The 16,743-nt window shown below is 45.0% G+C and overlaps 1 protein-coding gene across 2 annotated transcripts in view; it reads left to right on the top strand.

The window, feature by feature from the left end:
- LOC137623360 (piezo-type mechanosensitive ion channel component 1-like) overlaps nt 1-16,743 on the top strand; it is a 178,092-nt gene that overhangs the window by 84,440 nt on the left and 76,909 nt on the right. The window lies entirely within an intron of this gene.

The raw sequence follows: 16,743 nt of genomic DNA, 5'->3' as shown, positions 1-16,743 counted from the left end.
AACAAGTTCAAAAGAAACAGCAAGTTCAGGATGTTAATCCTTCTACACATAAGGACCCTATTACAAAAAGGGGCATTCACAATCTTGATAGACCTGACAGGTGCCTATTGGCAGCTTCTAATCAGTCGTCACCTCTCCTCCTACCTAGGATTCAAGTTACAGAAGATAGAGTATGTCCTAAGAGCCATACTCGTAGGACTAAACACAGTCCTAAGTATCTTCACAAAATTGACGGACACAGTCATGCAATAACCATGGCTAGAAATGGTTTAGGTAACAAAGTACCTGGACGAAAGGCTGGTGCGGGCAGCACCCGAAGCGGCTGGTCTGCGAGCATCCAAAGAAGTAATCCAGTTCCTGGAACTTCATGGATGCAAAATCAGTTTCAAGAAGTCTCGATTCTCTCCAGCTCAAAGGCTTCAATGACTAAAAACCATCGGAACCTAAGGTCACACTGAATCTCCTTTCCCTTTGGGATGTAAAAAGAGATCGCAGGGTCAGTCAAGAGACTACGGTAATCAGTCAGGATTTCAGGACGCTAACAGGAAAGAGTACTGAACTCTCTCCAGTTCGCAGTAGTGACAGACCCAGTGCTAAGAGCACAACTGAAAGATGCGTTAAGAGTCTGGAGAAGATACGCATCAAACGCTCGAAGAGATCTAAAAGGACCGATATCGGTCTTACCTTGTTCGCTTCTCAACCCATGGTCGAAGGCCAAAAGCCTATTGAGGACCGTGCCCTTGCAACTACCTCGAAGATCATCCACATAGATGCCTCGTCGGAAGGATGGGGAGTTCACTCCCATCAGAGGAAAGCCAAAGGGACTTGGTCATCTCTACCCAAGACCATTCTCATCTACCTTTGGAAGCCATGGTAGTCCTGTTGAGGTTGGGGAAACTCTCTCCACGCAGATCAGGCCTCCTCAGGCTGATCTGGGACATCGAAGCGATAGTGAGACGTGTGAATTGACAAGGCTTGAGATCATCCCATATAGTCTAGGTGATGTTAGCCATCCCTTACCTAAAGAGACGGCGCCTATCAGCAGTTAATGTACAAACGATCCGCAATGTGACAGCGGATGCACTACTCAGGCTCAAGCCGATAGAGTCAGAATGGTCCACAGACGCAGACCCATTCTTTCCCAGATGGGAACAAGTCCCAGAGCTGCAGATCGACCTCTTCTTGACGAGCATCATCAAAAAACTACCTCGATATGTAGCCCCATACGAGGATCCTCTAGAGGAGATAACGGACACCACGTCTCTAGTATGGAACGGATGGACTCGGAAATTCCTGTTCCTTCCATCCAATCTCCTGCTGAAGGTCCTCAACACGCTGAGATCCTTCCAGGGAGGAGCAACTGGTTCCCTCTAGTGAAGGAACTGAGGCTGAGGCTGGTCCTTGTACTGAACCCAGTACTATCTCAGAGGGTTCAGAAGTTAATTGTCTTCGATTCATCACAGAGAGCCCAAATCCTTCATTTCATGATTTTCTCGCCCTAGCGGTTAAGAAAAGATTTGGGATCTCTGAAGGCAATATAGAATTCTTAGAAGAATACAAGTCTAAGTCAACTAGAAGACAATATGAGTCATCTTGGAAAAAGTGGATTGCTTTTGTAAAAGCAAAAGGACCGAAAGAAATTTCAATGAACTTCTTTCTGTCCTTCTTTATCCACCTTCATAATCAAGGTCTGGCAGCTAACACGATAACTACGTGCAAGTCAGCCTTGACTAGACCTCTTCTATATGGATTTCAAATAGATTTGACAAATGAAATCTTTAATAAGATTCCAAAGGCATGCACTAGGCTTAGGCCTGCAGCACCTCCGAAGCCCATCCCATGGTCTTTGGACTAGGTCCTACATGATGCCTCATCTGTGAACAATGAAGATTGTTCTCTCAAGGATCTAACCCAGAAGGTTATTTTCCCGTTCGCTATAGCCTCAGGGGCTAGAGTTAGTGAAATAGCCCTATCAAGAAATGAGGCCACATTCAGTTCACAGAAGTGGGAGAACTGAATCTCTTTCCTGATCCAACCTTTCTCGCTAAGAATGAGCTACCCACTAAAAGATGGGGTCCCTGGAGAATCTGCTCTCTGAAGGAAGATGTCTCTCTATGTCCTGTAGAGTGTCTAAAGGTCTATCTTCGTAGAACTTCAGACTTCAGGGGAGGACAGCTCTTCAAAGGAGAAACCTCTGGATCAAACTTATCCCTAAAACAACTGAGGGCGAAGCTCACCTACTTTATTCGCAAAGCAGATCCTGACAGTACACCCGCAGGTCATGATCCGAGGAAAATTGCTTCATCACTGAACTTTTTTCAGTATATGGACTTTGAGTGTCTTTGCTCATATACTGGATGGAAATCATCCAGTGTTCTACAAACACTACGCTAAGCAAGTCCATGACCTGAAGCATTATGTGGTGGCGGCAGGTAGTCTATTAAAACCTGTCGTCTAGTACTGCGATGAACAGTTAATTGATTGGGACTATCAGTTAGGGTGAAAAGGTGTTGACACTTCCGGTGTGATACCTTTTAAGTGAGTGTCACCATGGTGACACTAAGTCTGTTCAAAATTTCAGGTGTGGAATTATACAGATAACACTTGTGCCATGTGTACGTAGTACAAAGTGTTGATATTATACAACATTTACAGAAATTATAAAGGAAAACTGTACTCAAATTTTTCAGTCTTAGAGTGGCACTCATCATTTCTTCCCTTTCATGGAGATTTCTGATTCAAGTTGGGTGACTTGGATCCTCCCCTGTTGACGTAGTGTACTACGTCTGTGCTGTCTGACACTACTCTGATGTGGGTCGACCTCGGAGGAGTCTCTTCAGGGTCAAGAACACTGCCATGGCTTCGAGAACATTGATATGGGACTGTTTCATGGCGGGTGACCAAGAGCCCTGAAACATCTGATGTTCGGAGTAATCCCCCCATCCACTTAGAGACACGGCTGTATGGTATGTCACTTGTGGAGGTGGGAATTGTAGAGGAACCGATTTGGAGAGGTTCTTCGGTTCGGACCATGGGCGTAGTCTCATTTTCAAGACAGAGGGGATCTTCGAGACCTTGTCTCTTATAGGTACTGTAGCTCTCTTTCTCCAAACTCGATTGATGTCTTTGAGTTTGGCTTTTAATAGGAGATCTGTTACTGAAGTGAATTGGAGAAGGCCGAGGATACTTTCTAAGGCTCTTCTGGACACCTGTTTGTGTTTGAGAAAATGCTTGATCTTGGAAGCTATTCCTCTTACCTTTTTGGAAGGGAGAGACAACGTGTGCTTCGAAAGGTCCCACTGAATGGCTAACTATTCTAAGTGGCCTGATGGTTGCAGGTGAGACTTTTTGGAGATTGACCCGAAATCACAGGTTGTCGAGAAATCGAAGTACTTCCTTCGTAGCTCTGTTGCCTTCTATGGCCGACCGGGCCAAAATGAGCCAACCGTCCAGTTAAGCAATGATCTGTATCTCTTGGTTCCTGAGTTGTTCTAACACTGTCTCTCCCAGTTTCGTGAATATCCTGGGATCAATGTTGAGGCCGAAGGGCATGTCTTGAACGCAAAGGCTTTCCTGCCTAGGCGGAAACCCAGATAAGAAGAGAAGTTTCGAGCTATAGGCGCAAGATAATAGTCGTCGGTAAGATCGACAGAGGTGGTGACGGCCCCACGGGGAAGTCAGGTCCGTAACTGAGAGATAGTCAACATCCGGAACTTTTCGCAGGGAATGTAAGAGTTTAGCTTGACAAGTCCAGGTCCACTCTCAATGCCGACGAGCCTTTCTTCGGAATTGTGAACAGGCGGCCTTGGAACTTCAGTGATCGATCCCGTTTGATTGCTTTCTTCTTGAGTAACTCTGTGGTGTACTCTTTCAGGATGGGAGTGGATTTCGAGGAGAAGGTCACTGGTGGAGGAGGAGGACCTTGTGGCCATTTCCACCTCAAACCTTTAGAGATTATGCTATGAGACCACGGACCGAAGGTCCAATGGTCTCGAAAGTGGTAAAGTCTCCCCCCTACCGGGGACCACCTCGTTGTGAGGGAGTAAATCTAGGTCCTTTCCTTCCCCGAGCCCCCTTTTTCCTAGGTCCGCCTCGATGGCGGAACTGTCTTCTACTCCTGTAGCTTCCTCTCTGGTGTCCACGTAAGGAGCCTGAGGGTTCGGAGCTAGGGCTGTATGCAGGCGAGGACATCCCAACGGGGTTGGGCTGTGTACCTGGGGAATCAGTGAGGTAAACCACCTGATGAGGGGGATTCGGATGCATAGACGTCGAATCAGAGGAAGACTGTGATGACGAGTGGGTAACCGACTATCGATTCCTGTCCGATAGAGTCCTCAGACAGAACGTATTTCCCACAACTAACCCGATCAGACCACCAAACGTGTAGGTCGAATTGGAAGGGCAGAGATTGGTTCTTCCTGAATATCCGAAACAAAGCCTCAGTGGGATAAATCGAGGCTAGGGTCTCCCCGAGGTGGGGTCCGGCTCTTTAAAAGCCGGTATGGCCAAACCTTCTTTGTCAGTTTGAATAGTAAGACCTGTCCATTTATCCATAATAGACAAGGCAACAATGAGAAAGGCTGTAGATATGTCGTATTCCCCATTGTGTGGGGTGAGCTTGGAATTATCGTACCCCCCAGACCGACAACATCCTGGTCCAGACAGATCGGGCCTGCCCTTTAGGAAATAATACCGTTACCTTCGGTACCCTGTCTAACCTAACCAAGGCATGCTCTTTCAATCGAACGAATCCGTTGAATGGGAATTCTAGTACCTGAGAGTAAATTCTAGGTCCCCCAGAGGGAGGACATCTATGCCATCCAGAGTTATGGTACCATCTATATATGGAACATGTAAGGTAAATATCTATGCGTTGTTTTTATCGAAGGAGGTTACTTCGATACGCCTGGGGCTGTAGGGGGAGTCATCCGAGTTCCTGAACGGATCCGACTCACCACCATATCTTTGAGCTCCGTCATAGCCCCTTGGCTTTCCCTAGAATGTGTTGCTTTTAGCAGTCACGGTCTTCTGCAAGGTAACATGAACATCAGGATCCTTTAAGGGTCCTAGGTCAGTGACGAAGGTAATTGCAAAGCTGAAGGCTCAATACTCATCCCCACCTACCTGCCCGTCCATGGGGTCGACGTCCAACCTTAGAGAGGACACTCCGAGGAGATAGGGACCTCTAGATGGAGCATTCCTTCCAAACCTTGATACCCAAGGGCGGAGAGCCTCTCTTGCAGGCCGGAGAGATTCATCATCATCCTGAAAGAAGTGAGGGGATTAGTGATGAAGGAGAAGACCGTTCTCCTCAATAAGCATTGCATACATTAATCTGGATCAAATCATCGCCAAAGGATACCAAAAGGAAACATATTAGAACCAACTTACATCATGGGTCCGGAGTAGCGAGGACATCTCGTAGCAGAACGCGCATGACTCCGGGAACCATACCATGTAGGCGGACCTTCTGTAAAAGAAAGGGGACATAAGTCTGGATGTTCCTTGAAACTTTGGTTAGTGATCCTATTCACAGGCTGGGATCAGCCGTATAACTCATAAAAAGCAATTGTAAAGAAAAGTCATTTAATTTACTATCTTTGGGGTATTGTGCGACACTTGTATTCATGAAATGCGACACTGTTGGCGCATGCGCCATAGGTTGGCCACCCCTGACTCAGATGTTCAGAACCGGGGCTAACATTATTTTACCGATGAGGTTTATAGTTACATGTTATGTGGTTACTGGATATTAGTATTCTATTGATTCATCTGTTCACTGACCAGAGTCTCAAGGAACAGTAGATAGCCTCTCATGGCATGGTTGGTCTCGACCTGGCCCCTCACTAGAAGGGGCCAACGTTCGGTTCCAAGTACTGAGTGGAAATCTATTTCTATTTGAACACGATGCTGTATGGATATTTATCCATATTTATACATAGTTAGAATTGAATATATGCATAAATATAGGCATAATTAATTTATTTCTATTTGAACACGATGTTGTATGGATATTTATACATAGTTAGAATTAAATATATGCATAAATATAGGCATAATTATGTTCATATATTTTCATTAGGACTTTCAAGAATAGCTAATGAGTATTACCAACGCAAATTCAAAGTGTCATTAAAGTAAGTACAGTTTACTTTGTATTCATGTTAAATCCTTTACTTTACAGCTAAAACAAAAGAATGGCCACCCGTGGTCTGAGTGATCTCAGTTGCTACCAGAGATACGGTAACAAAGGTCCGTCTTAGTGAAAACGTGAACACCAGAGGAAATTGATATTAACCTCAATGCTGAACGCCTGTACGATATCCGGTTAAGCCGGAGATTCGATGAAAAGGACCGGAATAACGATATTGTGATTATTCATGAAAAAGGGTTCATACTCTGGTTCTGATCGTCTGATTGATCAAAATGTTAACTCCGGTTCTGATCGTCTGATTGATCAAAATGTTAACTCCGGTTCTGATCGTCTGATTGATCAAAATGTTAACTCCGGTTCTGATCGTCTGATTGATCAAAATGTTAACTCCGGTTCTGATCGTCTGATTGATCTCTGTTTGTACCGGAGAACCAGTGACAAAGGTCCGTCATTGTGAAATCGTGATCCTCAGCGGTACGATAACATTCTCCAATACTGAATGTCTGTGTTATCTCCAGTGAAGCCGGAGATTCGATGAAAAAAGGGACCGTAATAATGTAATTGTGATCAATCATGACAAAGGTTCGTGTGCAAAAGGCCTCAGCCGGAGTCTGAGTACCGGATTTGACCGTTGCTCTCCAAATATCTGACTAGTTCACACCTAATGAGTATCCATTATAGCGGAGTATAACTCAAGGCGGAGCTAAGGGTGTTGGCATAAAGCGACCCCAAATAATGACTCATACACTAACGTAACCTATTAATAGTGCTAGCTCTATTAACAGTAACCACAACAATAAAACGTGAATATCATTAAACGTAATATCATTAAACGTAATATCATTAAACGTATTAACATCAACTCGGAGAATAAGAGGAGGCAAGAATAACTCGTGACCGTATAAAAACGGAAAATGGGAAATCCACCACTCTTACTCGAGCTTAATAAAGAAAATGAGAGAAGGGGTAACTCATATCTGTAGAAACAGAAAGCAAGCACACACTGCTCACGCTCTCAAGGTTACATAATAACAACTAACACCACACAATAGAATAAGAAAAATAATAAATTTGATTCCTTTTTTCTTAGTAATTGTAACCAAGAACGAAGAATAACGACAACGTAACAAATAAACATAAAGATATAGTCTAAATCGAGCACCTTCTTGAGGTGTGATCATAACAATAACAAGACTAAATCGCTATTCTTCGTAGGTCTAAATTGGACTTGCTAGCAAATAAATACCATAGTAAAAACCAATAATAAATAATGATAATAAAATTGGTCAAAAAATGTTAGTGATATAATCTAGATGACAGAGTACCAGATGGGCAAAATTAACTTGAAAATCTACCGAAGCGAACAACACCCAAAATGGCTGCCGACACCGAGGCAGGCCAACCGCTTCCAAAACTAATATCCACAATACTGGAAAAGGAACAAATGCCCAGTACTGAAATAAACTGTCAAAACAAACTATGGTACTTAACCCTTTTACCCCCAGGCTCTTTGGAAATTTCCAACCCTTAATCCCCGAGGGGTTATTTTTTCCCCAGCACATTTTGCAGCATATTTTCTTTAAATTGCTCTAACAGCCTTAATTTTTGTCATAGAGAGGTCAGGTTGGTCTCATTCTCTTGGAAAATGCCTGAATTTTCTTAAAAAATAAAAAAAAATATGAAAAAATAAATTTTTATAGCATTTTTCTGCACGGACGTACCGGTACGTCCATGGGGGTAAAGGGATGGCTTTTGTGAAACGTACCAGTACGTCCTTTGGGGGTAAAAGGGTTAACATTGGTAAAGGTGAAGTACCAACGTCAGTCATGTTGACTTAACGACAATCATTTCCGAAAATCACCATACAAAAACTTATCAACTATGCGGGCAAGTCCAAAACAGAAGGATGACCTAGAAGGCGTTCGTGTGGGTGACGTGGCGTGGCCCAAGTGTGGTTTCTGGGGTCTTTGTTACGGCCCTTCCCTTTGATGGAGGAGTTATCTAAATGGAAGACAGCCTGTGAATAGTGGTTTTCACACGCCCCTGATGTATACACGACACTCACGAAGTGCTCGCGCGAGGGTAGTAACCTCTGCATCCCATGCTTTTAATTTTCTCTGGTATATTTGGAAGATTTATATCAGAAAAAGTAGAAAGAAGGACTTTTTCACCGGCCGTCACAGGTCTCTCCCCAGAAATAGATTTTTCCTTCGTCAAAATCCCTTTTCTGTATACGTTGCACGTAGAATTCCTTTAACATGTTACATTCATTTGACTCGTTATTTCATTTAGTCATTTATTAGAAATAAATGTCTATTAGAATGTAATTGCGTCCTCTCTCGCCCTGCAATTTGCACATTAAAGATGCCAGAGTTCTTTGACTTACTTATTTAATTAAACCTCATATCATTGTATGCTTTCAAACAATGGATATAGTTGACACTGATATTGTTCCGACAATATATACAAACCGTGAGACCGTTTGTATATCTGGTGGATACTTATGTTTGTTCATACAATATATGCTAACCTTGAGGCCCCTTTTATACTGTCTAGTATGACTTCCCTGTAAGGGGCAGGAAGCCCTAACATTGTCTATGATTAGTGGTAATGACGGATAACGGTAACGTCATTTGTCTCAATGGTCCAAATGACCATAGAAAAATTGTCCCAAGGTTAAGGCACCGATGAAAATCCACAGATACAGTACTTTGTAGTAATTCTCTGGTAAATTTCCATCAGGACGACATGGCTTGAGCCCAAAAAAGGGATTTTGACGGAGGAAAAATCTATTTCTGGGCGAGAGACCTGTGCCGCCCAGTAAAATGCTCCTTAAGCACCATTTCTAAGGTAAATAACTGGTATAATATTACCAGAGAAAAAAATGCATAGGAATGCTAGGTTGAACTAGCTCCCTCACCTATTGGTGTCGATATAAACTGGGGCGTAATATAATCAGAGGTCTCGCACCATTTAGACATTTCCTCTTCAGAATCCCTCAATAGTGAGGTGCCGTTCAACAACTCCTGCCGCACAGACCAGTACTACTAACTCTACCCACGCTTGCCCAACACTCCCCATAGCACCCCAAGTTTGGGGTCTGATCAGGGAGGGACAACTAGGGTGGGTTCACTGGGCGGCACAGGTCTCTCGCCCAGAAATAGATTTTTCCTCCGCCAAAATCCCTTTTCTGGGCTCAACCTGTGCCGGCCAGTGAAATAGTATAAGAGAAACGAACCCAAACTTCAGTATATATGAGGGAACGAATTAAAATCAAAATAACATAACAGTAGTTTAATCAAGAGTTGTAGTAGTAGACGATAGTCTTCTCATAACATAAAAAACTGACAAGGTATAATATCCTAGGAAGGGATGGCAAAATGTAAAGATAAACTTGATAATCAAAATTATGATCAGAGGACAGAACATCTTAGATAATACTATATAAAACTGGATATAAAAGGAATACAGTTCGCAGGACAAAATGTAAATATGATAATTAGTAATAGAGATAAACAATATCCTAAGACATGGGGACACCCTTGGGTGTGACATAACAAACTGAACTCAGGTAGGAACTGTAAGTGAGGCAGGTAAGAGGAAGAAGATGGCAAGACATAGTAAATTTAGGAATTAATTAGGAATTAATTTGTTTGGGGGATACCACGCTCCCTGCGGCTACGGTAGCGAGTTTAAGGGCCTCTAGATGTTTAAGATAGTGCTGTCTGAACACTGACGGGGATTTCCATCCGGTATATTTAGTAAGATCGGCAAAGTTCATGTGATGGAAAAAATTTATTGAGGTTGCTACCGCCCGTATGTCATGGACGTGGGGGAAAGACTCAGGATTAGCCTGTTTGATAAAATACAAAATCTGTTGCCTGATCCCTTTTAAAGTTATAGTCCCTCCCTGCTCTCTAACAAACAAGGGCCCTGAGGTCTTATAGGAAGTCCTCGATAGAAAGGACTTTAGAGTGGTAACAGGACACAGGGAAGGATCCTGAGGGAGCGGGATAATTTTCCAGGAGGACCATCTGTTCTGAGGGTCTTCATTTTTGGCCAAGAAGACTTTGTCTGGGGAGAGGAGAACTTCTCCTGATGGAAGGAACTCAATGTGGCCTGGATCTCTTGACAAGGCAGCTAATTCCGAAATTCTAGCGCCGGATGCTAAACTCATAAGAAATAGTGTTTTTCTGAGCAGAGGTATATACTCACATGAGTCGTTGATGATTTCTGACGCCAGTTTAAGAGCATCATTGAAAAACCAGGAAATCGAGCTAGGACGAATGGATGGTTTCAGTCTGGCACAGGCTCTTGGAATTGAAGCTAGCAATGAGTCTGTTAGATCTATATTAAACCTGACCAGGAAAGTTTTCTTCAAGGCAGACTTGATGGTAGTAATAGTGTTAGCTGCCAAACCTGACTCAAACAAGGTTCTGAAAAAGGTAACCGTTAGGCTTAATGTCATAAAGACAACATTAGAATCGTTCAAAAACTTTGCTAGTTTTTTGACTGCGGAGTCATATTGACGAAGAGTGGAGTCTCTCTTATCTGATTCTAAGAATAAAGTATTCTGCGGATCTATGTTAGGCCCTTTTTGGGCCGCAAACTTCATGAAGTCCATAAAGTTAGGGCGTTCTGAATGTTTGAGGAAGCGAACACAGTGCACGTTTGTACTATTTGAGTCAAAGTCGGGTTGGGAATCCGGCGAGGGCGGAGGCTCAGCTCCAGTAAAAGAGGAAACCAATTGCTCTTGGGCCAATTGGGGGCCACCAGGGCTACTTGACCTTTGAAGGTTCGAAGTTTGTCCAGCACCTTCATCAATAGGTTCACCGGTGGGAAAAGATAAATCCTTTCCCAGGTGTTCCAGTTCTGAGACATGGCATCTGTGGCGTAAGCCCGCGGGTCCAGGTTGGGGGCCACATAACATTTTAGTTTGTGGTTGGACTCCGTCGCGAAGAGATCTACCTGGAGGTCCGGGACCTGGGAGAGGATCCACCGAAACGATTTTTGATCTAGTGACCATTCTGACTCCAACGGGGTCGTCCTTGAGAGTGCGTCTGCCACAACGTTCCGAACTCCAGCCAGATGGACAGCTGATAGGTGCCATTGGTTTGAGGCTGCTAGGGAAAAGATCGCTACCATCACATGGTTGATGGTGCTTGGCTTGGAGCCTCCTCTGTTTAGGCAACGGACTATGACTTCGTTGTCGAGAACTAGTCTCAGGTGTTGCTTCTTGGCCGGGGAAAGACGTTTTAAAGTTAGTAAGACCGCCATGACTTCTAGGACATTTATATGGAACTGTTGGAACATTGTGGACCAAAGGCCCTGAACCTTCCTTTGTTGGGAATAACCTCCCCAACCTGATAGGAAGGCATCCGTGTGGATGACTATCTTTGGAGGAGGGTACTGTATCGGAACTGATTTCGATAGGCTCTTGGTGGTTGTCCATGGGAGAAGCCTCTTCCGAAGAATGGGAGGAAGACGGGTCTTCTTGTCTCGAAATTTGTTGTTCGCTCTGGAGCGCCAAACCCGGTTTATGTCCTTCAGTTTCGCTTTCAGTAGAAGGTCTGGCACTGAAGCGAATTGTAGGGATCCTAGGATCTTTTCTTGATTCCTTCTGGATGTTATCTTTTCCCTGAGAAAGCGTTTGGTATTCTTCGCAATCTCTATTCTCTTGGATCTGGGAAGACATAGGGTGTGAGAGCGTAGGTCCCACTGTAATCCCAGCCACCGAAACTTGGTTTCCGGAGTTAGGCGGGACTTTTTTAAATTGATTTGGAATCCCAGAGACTGAAGATACTGAATCACTTTGTTTGTCGCTCTGAGACAATCCTTGACGTTGTCTGACCAGATTAGCCAGTCGTCCAGATATGCGACGACTTGGACCCCTTGGGTTCGAAGTTCTTGAATGACTGATTCCGCCAGTTTCGTGAAGATTCTGGGCGCGATATTGAGCCCGAAAGGCATCACTTTGAACTTGTAAGCCTTGTTGCCTAGTCTGAATCCTAGGAATGGGCAGAAATGTCTCGCTATTGGAACGTGATAGTAAGCATCGGTAAGATCGATGGAGGTGGTGACGGCCCCACGGGGAAGTAAGGTCCGTACCTGCGAGACGGTAAGCATGTGAAACTTGTCGCATTGAATGAACAAGTTTAGCCGGGAAAGATCTAGGATGACTCTTCGGTTGTCTGAGTCTTTCTTCGGGACGCTGAATAAGCGACCTTGAAACTTCAGATGCTTTGTTTCTTTGATTGCCTTCTTCTGCAATAGATCTTGGGTAAACAGAGTCAGATCCGGTGTCGGGAGTTGATGGAATTTGGTCAGTGGAGGAGGCCCTTTTATCCAACTCCACCCCAGGCCCTTGGAAATTATGCTGAAGGCCCAAGGACTGAACCTCCAGAGACCCCTGAACGCATAAAGTCTCCCTCCTACCTGAAGATTCTCAGTAGTTGGAGGATTTTCCACCACGGCCTCCGCGTGATCCCTTTCCACGGGAGAAATATCTCCCCTTGCCTCTGTTCTGAAAGGAACCTCTTGATCCAAGGCCCCTGCCTCGCTGGTATCCTTGAGAGGCACCCCGGAACTCATAGGTAGGGTTGTAAGCCGGTTAGGTGAACGTACTTGAAGCCATCTGGCTTTTAGGGACGAGAACATATTCCTCTTGGGGCTGAGGTTTGGAGGTGGAGGGTTGGATAGTCTGAGCAACCGGGATCGGCTGGACTACCTGGAGAGGTTGGCGAAACTGGGGAGAACTGCTATTCTGCTGGCGGAACTGTGCAGAACTATAAGGACGTAGCCTTTTCCCGCCCCGGGATTGAACGTTCGACTGTTCGAATTTCCGTTTTGGAGTGAGACCCCAACGGACCTTGAGGCTCTGGTTAACCCTGGCAGCTTCGCTCAACACCGAATTGACCATGTCCTCCGGGAACAGGTCCGGACCCCAAGTGGAGGCTTTAATGAGCTTATTTGGCTCATGGCGGATAGTAGCCTCTGACAAAACATGCCTACGGCAACGTCTCTTGGCTACCAAGAAGTCATAGCAATCCGATAACAAAGATTGTAAGGTGGCCTTTGTCAAGACCTTAAAGACGTGTTCCTCCTCAAAGTTGAGGGAAAGCATCTCTGACATTGTCAAGATGTTTAGGCTCCTGCCAAATCTAGACCGGGACTCGAACTCGAGTCGAATTAAGGTTTCGGGAAGTCTTGGAAGACGTTCGCTAAATTGCATTGACGCACAATCAGCGGATAATTTGCCAGAGGTAAAGGTTGACTGGATGTTAAGCCAACATTCGTTATCTGATGGGAGCAGAAGAGATGTAGGGTCTGTCTCCCGAAGCTGGGGCAAAGGTATGTCTTCGGCCACTGCCTGAAGAGCTAAGTCCACCATTTTGGTGACGCAAGGAGTAGGGGTTTGCTCGTCCAAAAGAAACATAGTGTAAGTGCTCTTGTGGGGAGTTAGCATGGTGTTCGTGCAACCCCACTCGTTCAGGGTTCTAACCCAAGCAGACTGAGCCTGTTCTTTTGGGAAGATAACGGTCTCCTTAGGGACCTTATCTAGCCGGACAAGAGCTTCTTCTGTCAGCCGGGCGAAGCCGGGGAAGGGGAATTGAAGGCCGGGAGGGAAGAACTCAAAGTCTTCGATGGGCCGGGTTCCGAAGCCTTCAATAGCCAACATCCCGTCAGTGAAAGGGGAGTGGAGCGCCATTTTCCATGGGTTATTTTTAGTGAAAGGCGGGAGTTTTGAGGCGTCCGGGATGAGGAACTGCTGTTGTTGAGGCAGTCCTCATTCTAAAGTGTCCAGTCTGTTGGTAACGGCAGATAGCATCGTGCTAATCTGAGTCATCATATTAGTGAGAGCCACCGGGTCGAAGTTTGCCGGGGCAACTGAGGTAGTTGGCTGCACTCCCGGGTCCTGAGAAGTAGAGGAGGTGCTAGCTGAGCCACTTGGGGCTCCGGGGAGGGAAGCCTTTTTTGACTTGATTGTTTTGGGTAGTTTAGGATTCTTGCGAGTCCTAACTAAGGGTCTCTTCTGAGACTTAACCTTAGGAGGAACCGGGTGTGATCTTGGGATAGATTCACGGTTCGCATCAAAACCTAGAAAGGAAGAAGTATTAGATGACGTAGAAAAAGAAGGGCAAGAAGAGGGATCTTAGCGCCGGACCCACCTGCCTCACCTACCTCCTTACCTGGCTCCGGTTCGTCCAGAACCATAGGTTCCAAGTCCAAATTTAGAGCTGCAACATTGTCCTCAATGGGGTCGGGGTCGTCACCGAGGTCAGTATCCTGATCAAGAGCAAGGCCAAGGGTTGCTGTAATGTCGGCAATAATAGGGGCTGCTGCAGAAGATTTCGTGTTGGGATAAATCGGGTTGCAGTTTTCTTCAGAAAGAATGTAAGGCTTCTTGGCCTTGACGTTACGGGCGAAGCCGCCTACCCAAACTTTCAAGGTGGTTCTTGCTGTGGTCTTAGCTGCTTGAGAACTCTGAAAGAGCAGGGATATAGTTAGCAAACCCGGGAGACGGAGCTCAAGAGAAATGATAACCAAAGGTTCATTATATAAAGCAAGATGAATGCAAGTAGAAAAACGACCTATAGAGGACTCACTGATTCCGAAGAGAGGGTGGTGACAAGGTCGTAACAGACAAGGCAGTTGTCGGGGTGCCAAACTATAAGGTCATCCATTTGGACCCCGCAGTTGGCGTGAGATCTACAGACCTCATGTCCGCAGGGCTGTTGAAGGACGGCCGCGCAGGCTGTCATCTGACAGCGTACCACCTGTAAAAGGAATAGTCTAGGAACACTTAATTAAGATCTCTAGAAGGGACCCCGGATGGTCCGGACCTTGAAATTAAAGCAAAATGCATAGTCTTAGATTAAACATGCAGAGAACCTTAGACTATTCCAAGAGGAACCCGGAAGAGCCGGGGATGAGAAAAGGATGTATAAATAAGGGATTGAATAGAATTAAATAACAGTCCCGGGGACCGGGAAAAGAAATACCTAAAGTAAACTTAAAGTAAACTTCATATAATAAAGAACTCCGGTTATTATGATCTTATACATTAACGTCCGTGAGAGTATAGGGCTCCCATAGGAAGAGAATCATAATCTCTGTCAGTGTCATCAGATCCGGCAGAATTGTAAGCCCGGAGGCCACAATGTCTGATGACGGGAGGGTAACGGTGGGAGAATGCTGGAGGAGCCAAGGGATCCACCAACGAGACTACCGGACAAACCAGGACGAAGGTAATGATTCGTGTAGAATGCTATAATTGTAGGTTAATAATAGGTCCTACTACGAACGATAATGGCAGGAGGTACCGTATGATGGGGACACTCCTAAAATATAGATAAGGTCTCATTCTTAATTCCATTTAAGCTAAAATCAAAAGCCATACCGAGAAGGCATTAGGTATACTGCCCAATCACATGGATAGGGCACGTGATATAGTCCCCGGCGGTTCCGGCCCTCCCCCTCCCCCGACTGATGGCCAATCGAGACGACGGGAGGGTGAAGACGAGAACCGCCCGGGATGAATGAGACTATGTAGTATCCCGTGAGATAATCTCGATCCTCAATATGTCGGAATGTTGAGGGAAGACTGAGGAATAAGCATACTTGGCCCGTATTGTCATAACCATCAACCATCGAACAAGAGGAGAGGTGCGCTCTGGGAGGGGTGGAGGGGTACAGGGGAATCACGTGAACAGGTGGTGGTAGACAGGGCTACCAACTGGAGATCCCCTCCACAAACATGGTAAAATCCCAAAAATATGATCATAACGGAGTGTGACAATAATAATCAATATGTAACTGCTATATATACTTAATAATAAATAATGAATAAAAGCGTAATCACGTAAAAGGCTAGGCATGCAAAATTAATATGGCGAGAGAGGGACGTAAGCGAGCGGCAAGGAAGGAAGCATGACGTCATCTCGGAAGATGGAAAACAGGGATACCAACCTTACTACTGAAACGGGTAGATACCGAACAGTAACACAAAATAAAAGGCCTAAGCGAGAGTCCCACTCGAACCAAAACATAAAACTATGTGGAACGTAAATAAGTCAGTGAAATGCTCCTAAGAATAAAACAGCAAAACAGTTCCCCGAGGGAACGCTATCCACTAACATGCACGAAGGCAGGCATGCCAACATAACTGAAAGCCTTAACTGATACGTAACACTGATACCGTAGCTTATAATAATAATGATACGCTAAAGTTGTAAGCATATAATTAGTGTAAAGGTAAAAATCTCCAAAAAGTTCGAACGAATAACAATGACGAAATAAAATAACGAACGAACTAGCGAGAAGGGGCAGCAAGCCGGGGAACCACGAACGGTTAGAATAAATCACTCTGAATTAATAAAACAAAGGCTACACTGCCCATTCACGCTTAAAACTCATGGATATAGTACTTAACTTTGATGAAGTAACTAGGGATTCCGACATCGATGCGTAGAAAGGGAGAAATTACCAAAAAACCCCAAGTTAAACACAACAAAGATGTACGCGTATTTGGGTGCTATGAAGGAGTGATGGGCAAGCGTGGGTAGAGTTAGTAGTACTGGTCTGTGCGG

The sequence above is a fragment of the Palaemon carinicauda genome, chromosome 30 (genome assembly GCF_036898095.1).
Source record: "Palaemon carinicauda isolate YSFRI2023 chromosome 30, ASM3689809v2, whole genome shotgun sequence".
Taxonomy (NCBI): Eukaryota; Metazoa; Arthropoda; class Malacostraca; order Decapoda; family Palaemonidae; genus Palaemon; species Palaemon carinicauda.
Note: the sequence above shows the minus strand (reverse complement) of the source record. Positions and strands in the feature narration are given on the sequence as shown.